The 11,848-nt window shown below is 37.5% G+C and overlaps 1 long non-coding RNA gene across 1 annotated transcript; it reads right to left on the bottom strand.

The window, feature by feature from the left end:
• Positions 1–727: 727 nt before the first annotated feature.
• LOC133719783 (uncharacterized) lies at positions 728–3,602 on the bottom strand. Its single transcript, XR_009851461.1, has 6 exons — positions 3,472–3,602; positions 3,109–3,354; positions 2,686–2,760; positions 2,512–2,610; positions 1,873–2,429; positions 728–1,391 (listed from the first exon to the last, which is right to left on the bottom strand). It is a non-coding gene; the product is annotated as an uncharacterized LOC133719783 (long non-coding RNA).
• Positions 3,603–11,848: the final 8,246 nt, after the last annotated feature.

Raw genomic sequence — 11,848 nt, 5'->3', positions numbered from 1 at the left:
TAGGATGAGTTTTGATTCATGAAAGCCCATGTGAGATAATTGAGCCCATGTCCCTTTTTCTTGGAGTGATAAATGAAAAATATATTCTTATTTTCTTGGTGATGTTTTGATGATCTAATTATTCTTTCATTTGATTGATTGTTTGTCATAGATTAAGTTTAATGGACTAGCACTACCAGAAAAAAGGTCTTTTACGGCCCACAATGTGCGCCGTAAATGACCTTTTACGGCCCACAAATGTAAGCCGTAAATGGACATGCCGTAAAAGACAATTATTATTTACGGCGCGCATGAAATGCGCTGTAAATGAGTCACAATGTGCGTCGTAAATGAGTCAAAAGTGTGCCGTAAAAGAGGAGTACATTTACAGCACACATACCGTGCACGCCGTAAATGAGTCAAATGTGTGCCGTAAAAGAGGTTACATTTACGGCACACATACCATGCACGCCGTAAATGAGGGTTGAAAAAATTAAAAAAAAAAAACAAAAATCCACAATTATATATTATTTCATATTTCTATATTTTTGTTGTTAAATAAATTTCATTTATATAATTATTTTACATCATACAAAATTTGCTTACAAGCAAAGAAAAATAACCTTCACTACTACTTTACATCCATTTTCTACACTACTTTACATTCATTCGCTCATCCACTCTGCAAGATAATCATACACTATACCAGCTGAAGTTATTTGAATTACCCTCTTCCCATTGAATAACTTGTGTCTTGCAGTCAACAATACCAATGGGAGCTGGCAAAAGATGCTCCAAGTCCAGCATTCTTTAAGACCCCAAAAAAAACATATGTGATCCCCGTTAATTATCAACTTCATTGATAGAGCTCAACATATATGTGGAATATCACATAACAGTACTCCTCCTATCATTCTGTATAACAGCTACAAAAATCCTATTAAAGACTTATGAATTGCATATCCAATATCAATTTTCAAAATAGAATGCAAACCAACTTCTAAGCTTCAAAAAACTAATTCAAAGGCTATAAAGAATAGTGATAAGAAAGCAAGCAAATTGACTTTGTAATACAGGGAAGTAGACTAACTTGTAACCCAAGCTGTGATTGGGCTATAATTGGCACAATTGCCATTGCAGGTTCAACACTCTGTGAGAATTTGGTTTCTATTCGGGTCTAAAGTGCAGAACCACCATTCTAAGATGCTTCACTTGCATTGGGATACAAAATTCTTGGTAAAAATATCTGAATCCAAAGTCACAGCTACTATGCTCATTGGCATTGGTTGAGCCAACAGCCCTTGCATTACTGTCAGTTTGGAGAACTTCCCAGACTTCATTCATGTTTTTCACATGCCTCAACAAGTCCTGGAACATGATGTCTCCCTTCTCCAGCTTGTCTAATTTCAAGCCTACAAGACACTGCAGTATTGTTAGATACCATTATCTTGGAATTCTCCTCACTTGTATCCTTCATAGCACTGAAAGACGTGGCTCATCAAGAGTACCCAACATATTGGTGAATTGTTAGAAATGAAAATATAGCAACAAGTACGGAGAAAACATGGATATCACATATAACTCTATCTTCACATTTTAAAAGGAGAGTTATATTAAAGTAACAGAAAAGATTTCAACTTTGAGATACAGAAATGAGAGGCCATGGTGCTATTCTAACTGCCAGCTAAACAAGTGGGAATTCATGAAAAGTAGATTATGCAATGTCTGAATAGGTAAATGACTTTCCATCTAAACAAGGAGATAAGAGAACCCATATATCAAGAAACATACAAGATTATAACCATATAGTAAGATACAAGCAAGATCATATAGAACTTTCAACATATTCATGAAGGGGGAAAAATATGAGAAATGTTTAAGGATCTCTTGGACCTTTTGGCAGCTGCTCCCGGCTGATTCCCTGGAACAAGTAGATCTCGTATTTGCTCGTTGTACACTTCTACAACACTAACAGATACATCATATCTATGCAACTTTTCTCGCTATTTTAGTATAAGAAACAGTTGCTCAAGAGTCCTAAAATTGACTCCCCGAGCTTCTTCCGTTCCCTCCATTGTAAAGGTTTTTCCACTTTCAGTCTGCCCATAAGCAAATATGCAGACATTGTACCCATCTAGAACTGAGGTTGCAAATGGAGCTGTGTCTTCGAAGACATCAGCTAATATGACAAACAAAAAGGATGTCTGTTATTCAAAGGTGTTTTTTGTACTTCAGTAGATAACCAACAGAAGACTTGCATCATATGCATGTACCTTGGTCTGCTTGAGGGCCGAAAACTGCATCAAACTTAAAGGTCCTTCTTGTAACCCCATTTGACTTGACAGCAAGCTCACCTTCTTTCTTAGATTCAAAGTCAATAGCCATTGAAGCTCCTGCTGAAACTTCCTCAGTGTTTAGAGGCCTACACCTGCAAAAGACCCTTATGTTTCCTACAAGAGAGCAAAACTGATGTCAGAAACCCTCTCCAGAATCACAACCGATTGGACCTCTATAAAACAACATACACCTAACCTTTCAACTCTAACACCTTGTTGTAGAGTTCTTTACGTTCTTTGGCCCCTTCGATAAACTTTGTCTTCAGATCATTATGCAAACTTACATGTTGATTTACTGTTGGATTAAAACATAGGATCAAAAAAGGAAAAACAGATATTATATCTCAAAAGATTGGCATTGTCAACTTACAGCGTTGGCACCTCAGGCTTTTGGTTGATCAGAAGTTTCCAGCTGCTCTATCCGTCCAACTTTATACCTTAACAGCTGATGTAACAAAGAATAAGTCAATTATGATGTATTAATATATTAATCTAGGAGGTGAGACTCTTCCTGAAACAAAGGATGCAGAGGATGATCAAGTTAATAAGGGCAGTCAATCACATACCCACGGACAACCAACTTTTGAACATGTCATTAGGCATCAACTCAACTTCAGGACCACAAATTCAACCAAAATATCAGCAAGATTTACACCAATTAACAAATAAACCCATAGCACACGCACATTCAACAGCGCAAGATTCCATGTTTAAGCTTCCATATTGCTAAACTATAAGCTTAAACTACAATCCCAATTAAACTATAATTTAAGAAAGATGAGAAACTGGAAACCTGATTATCCATGTCCGGGAAAACGGCCCTGAGCTGGTCGATCAAGCACGAAGCAGTAAACGACGTCGTCAGAGGGGAGAAGCGTAATGGAGAAGAAGAAGAAGAAGAAGAAAAGCGAATTGACGCGGAGGAGGAAGCGGCGGCTGATTGGCGCTTGGCTTTGGCTCCTAATTTCACGAGACTGACAGTAGCAGCTGCGATGGTGGCGATCTAAGGGCTCTGCGACGACCCTGATATACTTCTCTGCTGCTCCATTCAACCCAATTGCAATTAAGATCAGCCCAAACTCAAAATGGCAAACAAATTCATAAAATCATGGCCAAATTGCGGAAGGGAGAGTTGTAGATTGTAATTACTAATTACCGTGACAGACGCGAGCTTTGGGATCGAGGCCAAACCTTTGAAGGGCTCGATGATGAACTGCTTCTTGCCGGGCTGAGGGGGCTGGGCCTTTTGCGGGACAGATTATAGGGCTGGGCACGGTGGCCGTCGTCATAGTTTTCCGAGTAGTGGTGGCGGCGTTGGGAGAGCCAGAGGCCGTACATATCAGCGCAGAGAGATCAGATCCAGTTTACGATGATGGGCTCGCCCTTCCTTGTATGGCCGCCCTCCCGAACACCTGACGCTCTGATCTAATCTTGTTTAGAATAAGAAAAGAGAACGAGAGAGATGAGAGGTAACTGGGAATTTGGGCGACGATGAAGATAAGAAGAGAAAGTAAGAGATGAGAGAGCCATAGAGATATAAGAATTATGGAGAGGGAAATTAGAATTTGAGCCGAAAATATTAGCGGGCTCTTATGACATTCACGGCGCTCATCAAAGCAAGCCGTAAAAGATTATTTTATAAACATGATACTTACGGCGCAAATAAAAAACACGTCGTAAAAGATCAAAAAATAAGTCTTTTACAGCTCACAAAAACAGCACGTCGTAAATATACTTACACATTTACGGCATACATGAAAAACACGCCGTAAAAGACAAAAAAGAGAAGTCTTTTACGGCGCACAAAAAAACACGCCGTAAATGACCATCTTTTACGGCGCACACGATATGCACGCCGTAATTTGCGCGTCGTAAAAGACAAGTTTTCTAGTAGTAGAGAATGCTAGAATTCACTCTTGTGCTTGTTGAGACTTTTATCAATACATGGCCCTGATTCTGGAAAGGATAGAGGCACCCTAGGAATTATCACCATTGCCAAATGAGCTTCTGTCCCTAATTATGCCCGTCGTGGGACTCCCTTAGATAAACCCCTTTGAGCCTACATTAAGCCTTTTCTTTCATCACCCTAAAAATCCTTAACCTGAACCTTAGCATAGTTACAACTTTACCATTTTTTCTAAAAAGTTGGTAGAGCTATCTTTTGAGACTTACTACATGGATTTGGTGGCAAGGATGAAGATTGAGAAGAGGTGAAAGTTCAAGTGTGGGGGTAGACTTGTCCATGAGAAAAAAAAATGTGAAAGCCGTGAAAAAAAAATGAAAAGAAAAAAAAAAAAAATGTGTACGGCTAGAAAAGAAAAAGAAAGAAAAAAAAAATATGTTTATGGATTTTAGTCCCCCATACTTGGTGGATTTGGAGATTGTTTTGAATTGAAGGCCCACTACAGGAAAATTTGGTCTTTGTCCAATTCACAAGAGTTGAAAGGAAGTTTAACATGAAGACATTAGGTCCTTTTATTTTTCCTCTATGGGATTATGACGTTTTTGCGATGCCTTGGTGGATTTTTAGAAGTCTCTACATTAACATGAGCTCTACTAGGTTTTTAGGACACTTTGTTAGATTCCTTATCCCTGTATTTCTGAAAACTTTGAGCCTTAGCCCAATTACAACCCTTTGAGAAGACCTTTCTGATCCTTAAGATGGGACAGCCTTTGATATGTGGAGATGAGTTACAAGAGTTGAACCTATGGCTTGGATCCATTCGTGCAAGTAGTTGATATCTTTCATGAGATCTTTGAAAAAAAATTATATTCACAAAGTGCTTTTCGTTTCTTATATATGTGAGCTATTTGATTGCCTCAAAATATTTTCTCTCACATTGATACGCTAAAAGTAAGCGCGCAATTTAACCCTGCATGTAGTTGTTAGTATAGAATAAGTAGGGATCGTTCAAGCCGGGGATTGAAGGTACACCTGTAATTGCAAAAACAAATAAAGAATTAAAACAAGTAAAAAGTATTATTTACAAAAATAAAACAAAGAATAAAAATATATACAAGTGAACACAAAAGGGGGGTTTAGAATTATAAAATATAAATAAAATAAAGAAAATGTAAAAACATATATACAAGGGTGGAACGCAAGGAACAAAGATCAAAACTATATTCATACGAATGAAATCCAATTACAATTCCTATAGTTGATTTTCTATGTCATGAGAAATAAGTTGACCATGTGAAACGTTAGAAAGCAAACGATTTCCCATATTTTACTTTCCTTCAATATTTAATCTAAGTGAAAGCACCTAAATTAAACCTATTGAACATGCAATCATAGTCTAGAAAGCTAGCTAATCAAGAACACATTCAATGCATGAAGAACAAAGAAAGGATGTCAACCAAAGTGCACAACCTAGTATGACAAAGCTCATCTATTTGCAATCCTCGTTAATGGATTTCGACTTTTGTCCAAAGCCTTTACTACTTAAATCTAGCTCCAATTACATGCATATATCCTAAGTTGGCCACCAAAGAACATAAACATGCAAAAGTTTTCTATAATCCAAAATCAATTAAGCAATCTCACATAATTAAGCAACATAAAAATCAACATATAGAAATCACAACTTTATTTCAAAACATAAAAATGGGCTTTAAACTTGCCCTTAACGTCATGTTAATTAAAATTCATAACTCTACAAATCAAACAAAGGAAAACAAAAGAAAAAGGATGAAATACACCGTGAAAGATGGATGACAAGCCTTGAGACGAAAAACTCGAAGATCCTTGAAAGCAAGCAATCTTCTAGGAATGACCAAGGGTGGATGGTGGCTAGAATCTTGATGTATTGCATGACTTCTTCTCCTCCTTGGTTGAGACGCAGAGCTTCTGAAGACTAGAGAATGGAGAGAATTTTTCTGATGTGTAGAAAAAAATGGGAGAAGTGTTGTTGTGGTTGTTTGGTGTGTTGGTGTCTTGCATAGGGGGGTTTATATAGGGGAACGGCCAAGCTTTGCCACACAGCTTCGACCAATCACGTAGCGCCACGTCAGCTCTGTTATGTCATCCAACCAATCAAAAAGCTCCAAAATCAATCCCTAATATTTTGTTGCTGAATTTTCCATGATTTAATCTGATTTTATTCACAATTTTCGGCCAAATTGCTCTTGAGTGAAATTAGGAATGAATCTGGACTTGTTTTGGACCTTTTCTCCCTTAAATCTCTCCATGGCTTTATCCTTAATGTCCTCCCCTTGATTTTCTCTTGATTTCCACATTAAAATTGTAGATTTTATTCTCTAATTTCAGCCAACATATCTTGAGGGAATTAAGGAACGAATCTGGACTTGTTTTGAGCTTTTTCTTGTTGCACAATCCCTTGAAACTCTCCCTTGATATTCTCCTTGATTTTTCACGTTATCTGCATCATTTCCCATGCAAAAATCAGATTTAATCTCCTATAATATCTCACACGTCATCTTCAAGCCATGTGGTCTCCTAATGCCTTCAGGTTTCCTAGCCTCATCAGGATTCCTAGTCGGACTAGGAAAACTCAATTTCTTCATTTCAACTCATTTCTGCATCCCTTCTGCCTTTAAGCTCATTTCTTCTCCATTTATTCAATGTACCTAGAAAATAGAAAATAGATTAAAAATGATGAAGTAAAGGAAATAACTATGAAAAATATGAGGAAATAATTATTAAAACGTCGCATAAAAATGCTCCTATCACACATATAATAGGAGCATTTCTTCTCCATTTATTCAATGTACCTAGAAAATAGAAAATAGATTAAAAATGATGAAGTAAAGGAAATAACTATGAAAAATATGAGAAAATAATTATTAAAACGTCGCATAAAAATGCTCCTATCACACATATAATTGAGTGATTATAAGCTTTTAAGCATTGCCTTGATCTGAGAGAAGAAAGAGTGGATATACCTTGTGAGGATATGAATCATACTTGTCTGAAACATGCTGAGCTCCACCCCATCACCATTGTCACAACCAAGTCCTACTTGTGTATGTGTGGATTATGTGTTTTAATTAACTCTCGAATATCTAAATATTGATTCTTTGTTGAGTGCTAATCTTGATGCTATGAAAGTAAGAGATTTCTGAGACAAATAGTTGGAAGGCTTAGTAGTTTTTGAGTTAAGTATCTTTGAGTCTTTTGCATTTTCTATACTTAGTGTATTTCATGAGTCCTTGAGTCTTTGTTTTTAATTTCTTTGTTTTTATTTTGCTAAGGGACTAGCAAAAGCTAAGTGTGGGGGAATTTGATAGGAGCATTTTAATGCGATGCTTTAATAGTTATTTCCCCATATTTTGCTTAGTTATTTCCTTTACTTAATCATTTTTAATTTACTTTCTATTTTCTAGGTACATCGAATAAATGGAGAAGAAATGAGCTTAAAGGCAGAAGGGATGCAGAAATGAGCTGAAATGATGAAATGGAGTTTTCCTGGTCCAACTAGGAATCCCAGTCAATGCAAAAATCCTGATGAGGCTAGGAAACCTGAAGGCATTAGGAGACCACATGGCTTGAAGATGACTTGGAAGAACAATTATAGGGTTTAAATCGAATTTGATTACATGGAATTGGTTTTGATCTTTGTTCCTTGCGTTCCACCCTTGTATATATGTTTTTAGGTTTTCTTTATTTTATTTATTTTAACTTTTGATTTTATAATTCCTAAACCCCCCTTTTATTTCGTTATTTGTATATATTCTTTTTGTAAATTAATTTATACTTTTATTAATTCTTTAATTGTGTTTGCAATTACAGGTGTACCCTCAATCCCCGAAATAGAACGATCCCTATTTACTATATACTAACGATGACATTTTTAGGGTTAAATTGCGCGCTTACTTTAAGCGCTATCAATATGCATCACTAAAGTGATAAAATCATATTATTTCAATTCACACCATAATATGAAAATCAAGTCCCTCCTCAGACAATAAAAGAAAGAAGCCACTTGAAACTCTCTTTTAAAAACGTGTATTCATGAGTCACAAGTAACCACATGTTACCCCCATGACATACAATGGCAGACAGACTAGAGCTTTAACTGAATAGTAACATGTCACTCGGCCAAAGGTTATGGTATCCGATAACCCACCCTCGGCCACTACTGTGACCCTCGGTACAAAGACCAAAACATTTAGAAAGTCATTCAAGACTTAAAATGTTACACAACCTCAACACTTTCCAAAACAATCTAATTGACTGCGAAAATATTGTTTTCAAAGCTCAACTCCCATCTCAAAAACAATATAGAAATAAATTTTGAAAGATTGTTTCACTCCTTAAACCACCAGCACAATTTGACAAGTAAAACTCTCAAATACAAAATGTCAATAATATAATTGTTTCCTTTCAAAAGAACCAAAATTCATTCATTAATTTCCTTAGAAAATTAAATGACAACAAAGGCAACATCGAATTCACAAAACATGTTAATTCTACCTCATTACACAACTGCATCAATATATATATATATTCCACGTAAATATATATATATATATATATATATATATATATATACGTAGTCACGCACTCAGGAATGCTACTAATATAGTTCACAAATACAAAACCCGTGAAAAATCATTTTTATAATAAAACTTCATTTTACTTACCTATCAACCGTTGACTATCAAGTTCATATAATTTAAAACAAATATTTATTTCCAAAAATGATTTCACAATTTAACGATTAAACCGAGCAATAATGTAACTCGGTTCATAAAATGAACCACGTGAGATTTACTCACCTCTAAATCCCACTGTGTCTTCTCTTACAGCCGAGATAAAGTACAGAACACACTCCATCAATCACCTAAGTAAAATAAGGTCTCAACTCACTACACGATTAAAACGAAAGCGGTTACGGTTCGAACCTAGCATTTGAACCCGAAACTGAAGATTTCGTCAATCGAGACAAAACTTCCTCCGTGACCTCCCAAGGTCTTCGAAACACTTCTAAGATCAATTTATTAAAATTATAAGACGATCCAACGGTCGGATCCTCACCGATCGCAAACCGAGAAAACCAAAATTAAGTAAATCTAGCATGCTTCGAATGATTACGACATGACTCCATGATATATCAACAAGCTCGTATCGACGAGTAGGTGACAACCATGAAAACAGATCCCAAAAACTTGGTCAGACGCGCCGCCACGCGCCAACGGCTGAGCGTGGGGTTCACACTCCGTCGACGACCCCCAAATTGGGTAGAGAAATCTATGCCAAAATCTTCATCTCAACATGTACCACAACTTTTAGAACTAGCATAAAGTCTGAATCTACGCTATTTGGCCAGAAATTACCTCGAAAGATCAAGAAATCTGAAAAATCTCAATTTTCCGATTCGAAGCGTGGAGGCAGAATCGAATTTCCTTTTTTGGAAATTTAGGGTTCTGAAAAATTTCCCAAATTTTTCTATTTTTATCCCAAAATGGAAAATTTTTCCGAAAGCCATAACTTCTTCATACGAACTCTGATTTTCGCGTTCCATATATCCACAAACTCGTGTCAACTCGCTTTACGACTTTCGTGAAGGAAGTTTTCACAGATTCATAGCGTATAAAAAGTCAACCCTTGAATCGAAGCGTTTCCGAGCAAATAATTGTCCGAAATAATTTCGCTCTACCCTCGAACCACAAAATTGTACTAACGAACAATTTATTAATTCCAGAAAATTCTAAAAAATTAATAACAAATTTTCGGGGTATTACACTGTTGTCGTCTCCGTCTCTGTTGACGGAAAAGGTGGTGTTCTCAATTGTGGGAGTTCGTTTGGACTACTGTTATTTGAGGGAGATGGTGGAGGAGATCACAGACGTTGTTAGGTGTTGGCCTGACTTTTGTTGGTAGGGTTAGTGACTGAGAATGGTATCGTGGGGCATAGGCTGGGGTCTGGGTCAGGTGTTGGGATCTGGCGATGGTAGGGACAAAGGTTTGCAGGGTGTCTTCTTTTGGGTTGGAGATTCGATCTCGGAAAGATCGATGTCTAGACAAGGCGAATGCGGGCTACACAGCGCTGGCGATGGAGAGACCAAGGGATTGCTGTGCTGGCAGTGGAGCAACTGCCTTGGGGCATTGAGGTGGTGGTGCGACAGAGCCGAGCGCGGAGGGGGTGGTGCGACAGGGGCTGTGGGATGTCGGTGGAGGTTGTACTAGAGTTGGGCTGGGCCTAGCATGTGTGCTGTGATCTGCTTGTTACTTGGGCTGGTTGATGAGTTTGGGATCAATTCATGGGCCCAACCTTGGTTATTTTTTTCTTTTTCGTTTTTACTTATTTTTGTTATCTAGTTTTGCTGCGCATTTTTGCGAGTAATAAGTCCCTTCATTAGTTGTGTAAGGCTAGTCTGGCTATGTGCATGTGTGTGCACTCAACGTTCCTTGTTTGTTCTAGGTAGGCGGTGAGTTCCTTGTTTTGTCAAATGGTCGCTACCGCCTAGTGTTAGGATGAAGCTAACTGTCGCCGGATTTATCCTCCGGCAGCAACATAGTAGGAAAGTTGTGCAATTGGTAATTATGCTACATTGTAATCGAGCTACAAAAATTGAGTTATTTTTCCATTATGTCATTGCTATGTCAAAGCAAATAGAGTAGCCGGTAGATCACTCTTTACTAGTCGGTGCCTGGTTCAATACATTTATTTGGTAGAGTCTTCTGTTTTCATTTTAGGAAGGTTTGTAGATGCTTATTGTAATAAGGGGTTTAGGTTCAATGTCCCCCCTCTTGTATTTAATAGTTTCATTAATCAAGGTTTGAGGAGAGCCGCATTAGCCATTTAAAAAAAAAAAATCACCTATTTTTCATTTCAAAGAAGAAAAAAAAACACCCTATGTTCTTACCAAAAAAAAACCCCACACACAAGAAGTGTGGGCACATGCTAGTATATTTTACGTAAATGAGAATAATAGTAGTGAAGAATACTTATTAGGTTCAATAATAGGAATATGTATATAAATCAGAACATACAAATGTTCCCATGATAAAAGAGGTCATTTTAAAGTGTCTTATTATAAATCAGAACACACAAATGTTCCCATGATAATTAAGGTCACCTCTTTACAACCTACCACTAGAGTTAAATTTAATTACAAAAACTGCCACCGACAGCTCTCTCTCTCCCCCTATGGTTATCCAAGCCCATCTGAATCCTTATCTGAACCAAAATCTCTCTCTCTCTCTCTCCAATGGCGTCCGGTACGTCTCTGACCTCGGCATTGTCACTACCGGGGGCTGCCAGGGCCACGACGAGTCCAGGCTCAAATTGCCACAGAGGAATGTCGCTCTCTTCCGCAAGATCATCCCTCCGCTCACCAAGTACTCGCCGGAGACCATTTTGCTGATTGTGTCGAAGCTGATACTTTGCTGAGGTCAAGCAGAGTGCATTTGACAACTATAGCTTTTTCGCAGTACATGGGACTTAAGTCCCACATATTTCAACGACATCATTCAACTTGGATGCCCTAGCACTATTTCCCACTCCAAAATATGAAAACTCTTATTGGTGCTAATTAACGTGAAAAAAAAAGAGTTAAAAAAAAAA

The sequence above is a fragment of the Rosa rugosa genome, chromosome 7 (assembly GCF_958449725.1).
Source record: "Rosa rugosa chromosome 7, drRosRugo1.1, whole genome shotgun sequence".
NCBI classification, from domain to species: Eukaryota; Viridiplantae; Streptophyta; class Magnoliopsida; order Rosales; family Rosaceae; genus Rosa; species Rosa rugosa.
Note: the sequence above shows the minus strand (reverse complement) of the source record. Positions and strands in the feature narration are given on the sequence as shown.